Raw genomic sequence first — 12,670 nt, 5'->3', positions numbered from 1 at the left:
TGTTTGGTAGAAACAAAACCTGGCGTGTATGGAGGAGACAGAATGCTGAGTTGAATCCAAAGAACACCATACCTACTATGAAGCATGGGGTGGCAACATTATGCTTTCAGGCCGTTTCTCTGCAAAGGGACCAGGAAGACTGATCCGTGTACATAAAAAAATGAATGGAGCCATGTATCGTGAGATTTTGAGTGCAAACCTCCTCTATCAGCAAGGACATTGAAGATGAAACGTTTATGGGTCTTTCAGCATGATAATGATCCCAAGCACACCACCAGGAGAATGAATGAGTGGCTTTGAAGAAGCATATGAAGGTCTTGGAGTGGCCTAGCCAGTCTCCAGATCTCAACCCTATAGAAAACCTTTGGAGGGAGTTGAAAGTCCATGTTGCCCAGCGACAGGCCCAAAACATCACTGCCCTAGAGGAGATCTGCATGGAGGAATGGGCCAACATACCAACAACAGTGTGTGCCAATGTTGTGAAGACTTACAGAAAACGTTTGACCTCTGTCATTGACAGCAAAGGATATATAACAAAATATTGAGATTAACTTTTGTTAATGACCAAATACTTATTTTTCACCATAATTTGCTAAATAAATCTTGCCAAATTAGACAATGTTATTTTACTGGATTTGTTTTCTCATTTTGACTCTTATAGTTGTGGTCTACCTATGATGTCAATTACAGGCCTTTTTCATCTTTTTAAGTGGGAGAACTTGTACAATTGGTCGCTGACTAAATACTTTTTTCCCCCACTGTATTTTATAAAAGGTTGTGACTGTTGCATACATAAAATGTTTCCATATTGGGACTCGCTCAGATCAGTGAGATGGGGGGGGGGGTTGCTAGGCTGCTGAGCCTGCTCCTGGATTGCAGAGAAGAATCCATGTTCTCACCAATGACTTCTGGAGATCAAAGTGCGAACTCTGCCCACAATAAGACATCCTATCACTTGTAGAGGTACATGTCCTGATGCTAGTACTTGCCAGCGTTAGGCATAGAAATAACACTGTGTGCGCAGTGGCAGTGCTATGAGTGTATACGCGCACTCATTCAGTGTGAGCAGGCAGGAGTTTAAAAGCATCAACTGCCTACAGTGTAGTGTAGTGATCCAGCCCAGCGGGCATATGCCCAGTTAGGCAGTTTGCCAGTCAAGTCATGCTTGCCTGTACAAATCTATTTCAGGATGGTTTGAGACCTGTCCCTTTGATAAAGCACCTGTAATGGCAGTAAACAAGAAGATGTTGTCAGAAGTGGAATGTCAATATGGGTTTGTATAGGTGATATAAAGTAAGGTAATACATTTCATCAAAGAGGTAGTAGTGAAAATTTTAGAGGACTTAGAAATGCAGTAGGCAGGCTTGGACTGGCCCATAGGGTAACAGAGGAATCCCCCAGTAGGCCTCTATGCAGATATGAGCCCCCAACCCTGCTAGATGGGCAGTAGATAAAAAAATGGGGAAAGATTTTGGCACAACCATCCAGGGATAAAACAGATTCTTTATTCAAATGTAGTTAAAACATTAAAAGTTGAGGCCTCGTACCTGACGTGTTTCAGTTGTATACACACCCTTAGTCATAGGCTAACTGTGGCATAAGTGTAACAATCCAACATTGTCTAAACATAAGGACAATTACAATAGGTCAGAACAAAGTCAACCCCCATAGATCAAGGCAATTATTATTAGCCAAGTAAACATGCATAAAATAACAGAAGTGTATTTTATGTATGTTTATATGGTTAATAATAAATGCTTTGATATATGGTATGAATACTTTTCTGCCCAATGATGACAAAAGTATTCTAGGAGTGATACCTTTATTGGCTAACCAGAAAATAATATGTTTGCAAGCTTTCAGAGAACAAAGGCTCTTTCTTCAGGCAAGATTACAAATAGATTAGTAAGAAAAGAGCACAACATTTAAATGATACTACAGTAGAACATTTGTTCAGGGGGGTGGGAGGTGTGATAAGTCAAGGAAATCAAATTAGGCATTTTTATAAGGTACCGTTACACTAAACGACTTGCCAACGATCACGACCAGCGATACGACCTGGCCGTGATCGTTGGTAAGTTGTTGTGTGGTCGCTGGGGAGCTGTCACACAGACAGCTCTCTCCAGTGACCAACGATCAGGGGAATGACTTCGGCATCGTTGAAACTGTCTTCAACGATGCCGAAGTCCCCCTGCAGCACCCGGGTAACCAGGGTAAACATCGGGTTACTAAGTGCAGGGCCACGCTTAGTAACCCGATATTTACCCTGGTTACCATTGTAAAAGTTAAAAAAAAAAAAAAACACTACATACTCACATTCCGATGTCTGTCACGTCCCCCGCCGTCAGCTTCCCGCACTGACTGTGTCAGCGCCGGCCGTAAAGCAGAGCACAGCGGTGACGTCACCGCTGTGCTCTTCTTTACGGCCGGCACTGACAGTCAGTGCGGGAAGCTGACGGCGGGGGACGTGACAGACATCATTTTGTGAGTATGTAGTGTTTTTTGTTTTTTTTTTACTTTTAATGATCTTAGTTATCTGGAGTCCATCTGGTGGAGGTGTGAATGGTATCCATGTAGTGACTCATAAATCCAGGTGTTAAATTGAGTCCTAATGTTAAAGAATTGAACATCTTCATCAGTTTGAATTCCCAAATTTTTCTTTCCCTGTCATCCTTAAAGTGACCTTTTAGTATTAAGACTTAAATCTGTCATACTGTGTCCAGGTCCAGAGAAATGTTTTCCCACAGGCGTGTCCATTTCATTCCTGATAGTGTGTCTGTGTAGATTCACCCTAGTTTGTAGTTTTTGCATGGTTTCCCCAATATAGATACTTCCAGGGCACCTTGTACATTGTGTCATGTACACCACGTTGGAGGATGTACATGAAAAGGAGCCCGTGACCTTATAGTCCTGATTTGTGTTTGGTACGCAGACTATATTTGTTGGTAATATGTGGGTACAAGTTTTGCATTTTTTATTGTTACAAAGGAATGTGCCCGTCACTGATGGTGATGAGAGGACACTTCTGACAAGGAGATTCCTTAAGTTAGGGGGCTGTTTGTAGGCGAGAAGTGGTAGTTCTAGGCATATGTCTTTCAATTTGTGGTCTCTGTGGAATATGGGTTGGAGATCAGCACCAATTTTCCTTAGGATGCTCATGTGGGGGTTGTATGTGACCACAAGAGGTACCCTGTTGTTATCCTCTCTCAGTTTGTAATCCAAGAGGCTGTTTCTTGGAATCCTTGTAGCCCTGTGGATCTGTTCATCGATTACCAGTGGATGGTATCCTTGTTGTAGGAATGTATTCCTCAGTGATCGCAGCTGTAGTTCCCTGTCTTTTCTGTCTGAACAGATCCGAATATACCTCAGAGCTTGACTGTAGATGATGAGAGCTGTTCCATCTAAGATAACCCGGACGTCCTGTGGGCTTATGGTAAATTGATGTTTGTATGGCCTTGTCTTTGATGTATATAGTCATGTCCAGAAAATGTATTTGGGTCTTTGAAAAGTTGAGGGTGAACTTGATGGTTGGGTGATACTTGATGAAGTTATTGTAGAAGGTGAGTAGATCATCTTTTGAGCCTGTCCATATTATTAGCAGATCATCAATGTAGCGGAAGTATGCAAGAGGTTTAACATTAGAAGTCCCAGAAATTTCGAGCTCCCCCTGAAGTCCTGAAAGAGGGTCAAATGACCCCTCTCTGGGACTTCTAGTGTTAACAGAGCAAGATGACAAAAATTCTTCCTCCAGTTTTGCCATAAATAAGTTGGCATATTGTGGGGATTTTTTGCTTCCCATGGTGCTACCCATGCACTGTTGGTATAAATTGTTCCCAAAAGAAAAATTGTTGTGATGGAGCACAAACCTGTTAAATTGCAGTGTTGGTTCTGTGGCTAGATTGTTCTTTTGAAGGAAATATTTGCATGCTGCAATTCCATCCTCATGAGGAATATTGGAATAGAGAGACTCTACAGCCATGGTGGCTAGTATCGTGTCCTCTGGAAGTGGGCCCAGCGCTGACAATTTGCAAAGAATATCTGTGGTGTCCTGGATATAGCTGGGTGTGCGCCTCACCAAGGGTTTCAGAATGTTCTCCACCCAGCCTGAGATATTCTCAGTTAAAGTCCCAATACCAGAGATGATAGGCCTCCCAGGATTACCTTCTTTATGTATTTTAGGCAACATGTAGAAGGTGCCTGTTTGGGGATTGTCTGGTATTAGTTCCAGCAGTGAGGATGAAGTAGAATCACATCCATTGATGATATGTGTTAGTTCCTCTGTGTATTTTTTGGTTGGATCTTCCTGAAGTGGAGTGTAGTATTTTATATCCTAGAGTTGTCTGTTTGCTTCCTGGATGTAATCCACCGTGTTCATTATGACTACAGCTCCTCCTTTGTCTGCTGGTTTGATGATGATATTGTTATTTGCTTTTATGGATTCTATGGCTTTTCTTTCAGATCCACAGGGCTACAAGGATCCCAAGAAACAACCTCTTGGATTACAAACTGAGAGAGGATAACAACAGGGTACCTCTTGTGGTCACATACAACCCCCACATGAGCATCCTAAGGAAAATTGGTGCTGATCTCCAACCCATATTCCACAGAGACCACAAATTGAAAGACATATTCCCAGAACTATCACTTCTCGCCTACACACAGCCACCTAACTTAAAGGGCCACTGTCACCCCCCCAGCCGTTATAAACTAAAAGAGTCACCTTGTGCAGCAGTAATGCTGCAGTCTAACAAGGTGGCTCTTTTAGTTTTTGATTCATTTATTACCTCAAAAAAGCGTTTTAAAAATTGGCCACACATACCAGATATTATACCGGGAGGCGGTCCGAAGCGTCCTGTATGAATCCCCCAACTGCCGTCACTCATCTCTTCAGGGCCGATGGTCCCCGCCCCCTGAGCGCTGTTATCGTCTGAAATCCGGAGCCTGCGCTGTGCGTGCCTGCCTGGGGCCTGCGCAGTGTTCATTGTCAGTGCGGCCACCTGAATCCCCCGCCCCGCACTGTTATTCATTATGCACAGTGCGGGGCTGGGGTTCCTGGGCATGCGCACTGCGCTGTTTAGACGCTCCCCAGCTCCCCCGCCTTCCCAGGAACCCCAGCCCCGCACTGTGCATAATGAATAACAGTGCGGGGCGGGGGATTCAGCTACAGTGTGGCCGCACTGACAATGAACACTGCGCAGGCCCCAGGCAGGCACGCACAGCGCAGGCGCCGGATTTCAGACGATAACAGCACTCAGGGGGCGGGGACCATTGGCCCTGAAGAGATGAGTGACGGCAGTTGGGGGATTCATACAGGACGCTTCGGACCGCCTCCCGGTATAATATCTGGTATGTGTGGCCAATTTTTAAAACGCTTTTTTGAGGTAATAAATGAATCAAAAACTAAAAGAGCCACCTTGTTAGACTGCAGCATTACTGCTGCACAAGGTGGCTCTTTTAGTTTATAACGGCTGGGGGGGGGTGACAGTGGCCCTTTAAGGAATCTCCTGGTCAGAAGTGTCCTCTCATCACCATCAGTGACGGGCACATTCCTTTGTAACAATAAAAAATGCAAAACTTGTATCCACATATTACCAACAAATATAGTCCGCGTACCAAACACAAATCAGGACTATAAGGTCACGGGCTCCTTTTCATGTACATCCTCCAACATTGTGTACATGATACTTCCAGGGCACCTTGTACATTGTATCTATATTGGGGAAACCATGCAAAAACTACAAACTAGGATGAATCTACACAGACACACAATCAGAAATGAAATGGACACGCCTGTGGGAAAACATTTCTCTGGACCTGGACACAGTATGGCAGATTTTAAAGTCTTAATACTAAAAGGTCACTTTAAGGATGACAGGGAAAGAAAAATGTGGGAATTCAAACTGATGAAGATGTTCAATTCTTTAACATTAGGACTCAATTTAACACCTGGATTTATGAGTCACTACATGGATACCATTCACACCTCCACCAGACAGACTCCAGATAACTAAGATCATTATTCCCACTGCCTCTCCATTTGTAAGAAAATGCCTAATTTGATTTCCTTGACTTATCACACCTCCCACCCCCCTGAACAAATGTCCTACTGTAGTATCATTTAAATGTTGTGCTCTTTTCTTATTAATCTATTTGTAATCTTGCCTGAAGAAGGAGCCTTTGTGCTCTGAAAGCTTGCAAACATTATTTTCTGGTTAGCCAATAAAGGTATCACTCCTAGAATACTTTTGTCATCATTGGGCAGAAAAGTATTCACATCGATTTTTCTGTCTAACACGGTACTACAATATAATTTGTTATTGTACATCTTGATATATGGTAGAAACATTTTTGTGCCTTTTCATTTGGTTTATGCTTTTGTTTTTTGTTTTTGTTTTTGTCTTTTGACTTCTGGCCATTAGAATTTGGATCTTATGTGCACTTCATTGCTTGCATTGCATTTATTCTATTATCATCATGTGTGTTCCTCTCTCCTCTCCAGCCAGAGCTTCCAACTTATGGGCGCTGACTTTGTTCTAACATATTGTAAGGCTATGTGCACACATTGCGGATTTTGATGCATTTCCGCACCTTTTTGGGATGCACAGAATTGCATCAAATCCACAGTGTAGTGCACAAGCAATGTTAGTCAATGGGAAACTGACAATTAGTGTGCACATGCTGCGGAAAAAAAACATGCGAATTTGCAGTGTTTTTTTTTCCACAGCATGTCAATTCTTTTTGCGGATCTGCAGCGTTTCTGCACCCATTGACTTCCATTTATTCAGTCAAATCCGCAGGCAAACCGCAGGTTTAAAAAGATCTGTGGTTTTCCTGCGGAGTTGCGTGTGAGAAATGCTGCAGATCGGGAGGAGGAAGAGTGTGTGGGCAGAGACTATGAGTGTGGGTGGAAACTGTGTGCAGAGAAGATGTGTGGGTGTTTGTGTGTATCTGTGTGTGTCTGTATGTGTGTGCGGGGCTGTGTGTGTGTGTGTGTGTGTGTCTGTATGTAGGCAAGTATCGTCCGATGGGACTACTAGTCCCATCCGGCTATGCCTGCTACAGTGACAGCTAGCCGGATGATGGGACAGTAGTAGTCCCATCATCCGGCTACTATGTTCAAGTGTAAAAAAAACACATACACATATATACACGTACAGCACATACAGTATATACTCACCATACAGCTAATCCCCGACGCCTTCGATCACCTGTAAAAAAAAATAAATAATAATAATAAACTAACAGTATACTCCCTGTTCCAATGTAATCCATTTAATAACTAGTGTCCCACGACAGTCTCCCGTGGAGAGCTGTCACATCGGGATATGTGACCGCTCTCCAGGGGCTCCGGTGATACAATGACAGGAGATAATCCTCCGCATTGTATCCCTATGCCGCCGTGAGTTCAGCAGAGTTCATACTGTCACTTGCGGCACCACTGCATGGGAAAATTCTCACGCAGCAGTGCCCGTAAAGTGAGAACATTGAACCCTCAGTGATAACACTGCAGGAGCCATTGTCTCCTATCAGTGTGTCACTGGAGGCCCTGTAGAGCAGTCACATCTCCTGATGTGTCCGCTCTATAGGGAAGATCGTCATGGGACACTTGTTAAAATTAAATGGACTACAGTGGAGTATTTGTGTTGGTTTATTTTATTTATTTTTTGCAAGAGATCACAAAGTTGCAGGAATTAAGCATACAATAAAGATGGCAAACTGTGTAGTGTTTTATTTCATTAAAATACTTTTTTCTGGCTGTGTGTTTATTTAGCCTTTCACAACTATAGAATTAGTAATGGATAGGTATCTTATTAACACCTCACCATTACTAAGCTGGCTTGATGTACAATTACAATTCAATTCAAAGGTGACATCAACCCCACAACTATTATCACATGCCACCACTACAGGGCAGTGGAGGAGAGAGGCTAAATGCCGGAATTGGCCCATCTTAGAGATGCACCATTTCTGGGGCGTTTGTGAGCTGGTATTTGTAGCCGTGGGGGCAATAACCATGGTCCTTTCCTAGGCTATGAATATCAGCCTGCAGCTGTCTGCATAGCCTTTTCTGGCTATTAATTATTGGGGGACTTCACGTCATTTTTTTGGGAGGGTCCCCATATTTTAATAGCCAGTAAAGGCTAAATATACAGTTGCGGCCTGATATTCATAGCCTGGGAAGATCCATGGGTATTAACCCCTTCCTAGGCTTTAAACATAGGCCCCCAGTCACTGGCTTTCCCTCTCTGGTGCAGAATTTTTTTTTTAATTTTTAAAATTACTCGTTTAAGGCAGGGGGCTCACACTTGCGAGAAACTCGCACAAATTTCGCACCTCAATACCCGGTACTGCCACCGGCACTCGGGACTGGAGTGCGCGGCTGCATGTATTTCTATGCAGCTGAACGCTCCAGTCCGAGTGCCGGTGGCAGTGCGGGTATTGAGGTGTGAGACTTGTGCGAGTTTCTCGCAAGTGTGACCCCGGCCTAATGCAGATTTTGTGTGTGTGTGTCTTTATTTAACTCTCTATATGCCATTTTATTATGTTTATTACTAAGCATCGGGCTTGGTATTTATCTATCTATCTATCTATCTATAGATATATCTATCCATCTATCTATCGATAGATAGATCGATATGTCTATAGATAGATAAATATGTTGATAGATAGATGGATAAATAGACACTACCATTCCAAAGTTTAGGGTCACTGATTAGAGAACCTATAAACCTGACCTTCCTTTGAGCTAGTTGAGAATCTGGAGCATTACATTTGTTGGTTCCATTAAACTCTCAAAATGGCAAGGAAAAAAAGAACTTTCATGTGAAACTCGACAGTCTTTTCTTGTTCTTAGAAATGAAGGCTATTCCATGCGAGAAATTGCCAAGAAGCTGAAGATTTCCTACAACGGTGTGTACTACTCCCTTCAGGAGAGCACAACCAGGCTCTAACCAGAGTAGAAAGAGAAGTGGGAGGCCCCGCTGCACAATTGAGCAACAAGACATGTACATTAGAGTCTGTAGTTTGAGAAATTAATGCCTCACAGGTCCTCAATTGGCAGCTTAATTAAATAGTACACGCAAAACGCCAGTGTCAACGTCTACAGTGAAGAGGCGACTCCGGGATGCTGGCCTTCAGGGCAGAGTGGCAAAGAAAAAGCCATATCTCAGACTGGCTAATAAAAGGAAAAGATTAATATGGGCAAAAGAACACAGACATTGGACAGAGGAAGATTGTAAAAAAATGTTATGGACAGACGAATCCAAGTTTGAGGTGTTTGGATCTCATAGAAGAACATTTGTGAGACGCAGAACAACTGAAAAGATGCTGGAAGAGTGCCTGATGCCATCTGTCAAGCATGGTGGAGGTAATGTGATGGTCTGGGGTTGCTTTGTTGCTGGTAACATGGGAGATTTGTATAAGGTAAAAGGGATTTTGAATAAGGAAGGCTATCACTCCATTTTGCAACACCATGCCATACCCTGTGGACAGTGCTTGATTGGAGCCTATTTCATGCTACAACAGGAAAATGACCCATAGCACACCTCCAAATTATGCAAGAACTATTTAGGGAAGAAGCAGGCAGCTGGTATTCTATCTGTAATGGAGTAGCCAGCGCAGTCACCAGATCTCAACCCCATCAAGCCAAACCAACTTGTGGGAGAGTCTTTCTCCAGATTACCTCAGCAAATTAACTTGTAATAATTATAGGGTATAACTCAGGAGACTCTTTGCGTGGAACAAGACAACTACAGGACACAGTTTTATAAGTGGTAAAGTCTATATTATCACACGGTGATTCAAACAGGTGCAGAGAGAAACTCAAGTCCACAACACTTGGTGCAAATAATAAACGCAGCTTAGCAGTCTATAGGAAACTTCAGAGGAAAATGCAATGAAGCAAAAGTCTATGAAGCACAGTTATTCTTGAGGATAGTTGACATGAATAAATCCTTGTCTTAGTCCAGGCACAGATAGATATGCTTATTAGGCAGTTCAAATAATATCTTAGCTCAACCAGGGAGGCCTGGTTAATAGTCTCAGGTTATTGCAAAGCAGCAACAGCTTACATGACCAGCAAATGCAGATGGAAGTAAACACGAACAGCAGATGAAGGAGGATTACTGGAAACTTGTGTATGCAGCAGGAACTCAGAGCCGACTAGCAGGATCACCACACAGGTTCACAGGAGCAGGTGTATAGCCAAGGAGTAATCAGAGGTCAGGAGCTGGATGCAAGGCAGAATACTCTAGCACAGACTGAAGGCTGGGGTGGAGTTTTATAGCAAGAGACACAGTGCACATGAGACCAAAGACGCCATCTTGAAAAAGGGCAGTAATGCACAAAAGGTAAAAAATGTTCAGAGTCCTGACATAAGTGCCAGAATGCCAAAGGTCTGCAATCAGGGCCGTATTTGCCACTAGGCACTTGAGGGCACGTGCCTAGGGCGCCAGAATGCGGGGGGCGGCACCTGAGCAAGGTTTTTTTTGTTATAACTTGGCCAGACTCAACGCAGTCTTCACCACTGGCCTGAAGGTGAAGATGTGGTGGAGCTTTCTGAGCGCCTTCCCGGGCCTCCCCTCATCCCCGGAGTACTCTTCCACCCAGTTGGCAGACTGCTCCTACTGGGCTTCTCCGCTGCTCTCCAGCTCCTCCGTGGTCTTGGCCGACGCCTGCTGCTGGGTCAAGGCTGGGTTAGATGGGACTGGTAGGGCCAGAGAAGGGCGGGTATACTCAGTCCTTGGAGGCCAGGGCGGCCGGCCAGAAGACACCGGGCAGCTCCCCAATTGTCCCCCAGGCCGCTGTCATCCTTCTTGGCGCACAGACCGAAGGCCGGGAAGCCATAGGTGGGCGGCGGGAAGAGCGGCTGCGTCAACTTGTGCAGCACTCCGGAGAAGCCCTTGCTGTGTACCGAGAAGAGCGGGAAGCTGCGGGCCGCCTGCTCCTCGTCCCCCCGCAGGCTCATGACTGGTGGCGGAGGCAGTGGTGGCAGAGGCCGAAGCTCCAGGTGCTGGCAGGCACAGCTGCTACAGGATGTCGGGAAGGGGGAGGCTCTCTTGCGGGTGCCACCATTGAACATGGCCTTGTCATCCTCCTAGGAGTGCGCCAGGTCATCTGAGGCAGTGAGGTCACTGAGCCGCAGGTGCCGCCTCCAGCTGTTGAAGTTGGCGGCGTCGGGCTGGGTGTACTTAGGAGTCCGGGGCCCGGTGTGGAAGATGAACTTGTTGGGGGAGAAGAGTAGAGGCTGCAGTAGCCGCATTAGATGCACTTTGGCCCGGGAGCTGGCCCCAGGCGCACTCGTGCACCACATCGAAGGCGAAGTTCTCGGGCAGCTTGGGGGGCGGTGCTCCCCCAGGAGCTACTTGCACAGGCGCTCGACCTCACACTTAGCAATCATCCCGCAGGGACGGGATGAGATGGGCATGGCCCCTGCCCGGTGCAGGATCTCCAGCTGGACCAGGTTGCACTGCACGCACGTGATGCCCAACGCCACCCGCCGGTTGTGGATCTCATTGTAGCTGTAGCTCTTCAGCAGAGTGTTGTAGATCTGCGCCAGGCACAGGCGTTCCTGGCCGTCTATCACCAGAGATACAATGGGCACCCCTTACAGCGACGTCTCCCCCACCTGGTTGGGCCTCAGGGACGAGAAGGGCTGGGTGTCCTGGCCCAGGGGCTTCGTGCTGGGCGAGGAGTCGGGCTCCCTCTGGGCGCTGATCCTCTCCATAGTGTCTTCCCTGCAAGATACAACGTGGGGCACTGCCGACAGTGTCTGTATTAGAGCTCATACCCATTTGCGAGAAATGCAGACGAGAGCAAACCGATAAAAAAAAATTGGATTGCACTCTGACCAATGTTAATCAATGAGTTACATCTCATCTGCGATTTTTTTCTCAGCTGAAATCGGACTGAGAAAAAAAAAATTGCAGCGTGCTGCTTATTTCGGACGAGACTCGCCAATATAAGTCAATGGGTGCTGGAAAAAATGCAGAGCACTCGCACCATGCGAGTGCTGTCCGTTTTTTTACGTACCGGTGTCCTTTGAAAAGCCGGCAATTTATGTACCGCATACAGTAAAATCACACTGACATGTTAAGAATAGAAAAGATAGAATAGATATATACACATAGAATACATATACATATATACTATAATATATATGTGTATATACAGTACAGACCAAAAGTTTGGACACACCATCTCATTTAAAGATTTTTCTGTATTTTCATGACTATGAAAATTGTACATTCACACTGAAGGCATCAAAACTATGAATTAACACATGTGGAATTATATAGTTAACACAAAAGTGTGAAACAACTGAAATTATCTACTATATAATTGTCTAAGGGTCACTTCCGTCTGTCCTTCTGTCTGTAATGGTTATTCGTTCGCTGATTGGTCTCGCCAGCTGCCTGTCATGGCTGCCGCGACCAATCAGCAACGCGCACAGTCCGGAGGAAAATGGCCGCTCCTTACTCCCCGCACTCACTGCCCGGCGCCTGCATACTCCCCTCCGCTCACCGCTCACACAGGGTTAATGATGGCGGTAACAGACTGCGTTATGCCGCGGGTAACGCACTCTGTTACCGCTGCTATTAACCCTGTGTGACCAAGTTTTTTTACTATTGACGCAGCCTATGCAGCGCCAATAGTAAAAACATCTAATGTT

At 45.2% G+C, this 12,670-nt stretch overlaps 1 pseudogene; it reads right to left on the bottom strand.

The window, feature by feature from the left end:
- Nucleotides 1-10,490: 10,490 nt before the first annotated feature.
- Nucleotides 10,491-11,725, bottom strand: LOC143793875 (SKI family transcriptional corepressor 1 homolog-B-like; annotated as a pseudogene).
- Between the last annotated feature and the right edge of the window lie 945 nt (nt 11,726-12,670).

The sequence above is a fragment of the Ranitomeya variabilis genome, chromosome 1 (assembly GCF_051348905.1).
Source record: "Ranitomeya variabilis isolate aRanVar5 chromosome 1, aRanVar5.hap1, whole genome shotgun sequence".
In the NCBI taxonomy this organism is placed as follows: domain Eukaryota; kingdom Metazoa; phylum Chordata; class Amphibia; order Anura; family Dendrobatidae; genus Ranitomeya; species Ranitomeya variabilis.
This window is presented reverse-complemented; position numbering and strand designations above follow the sequence as displayed.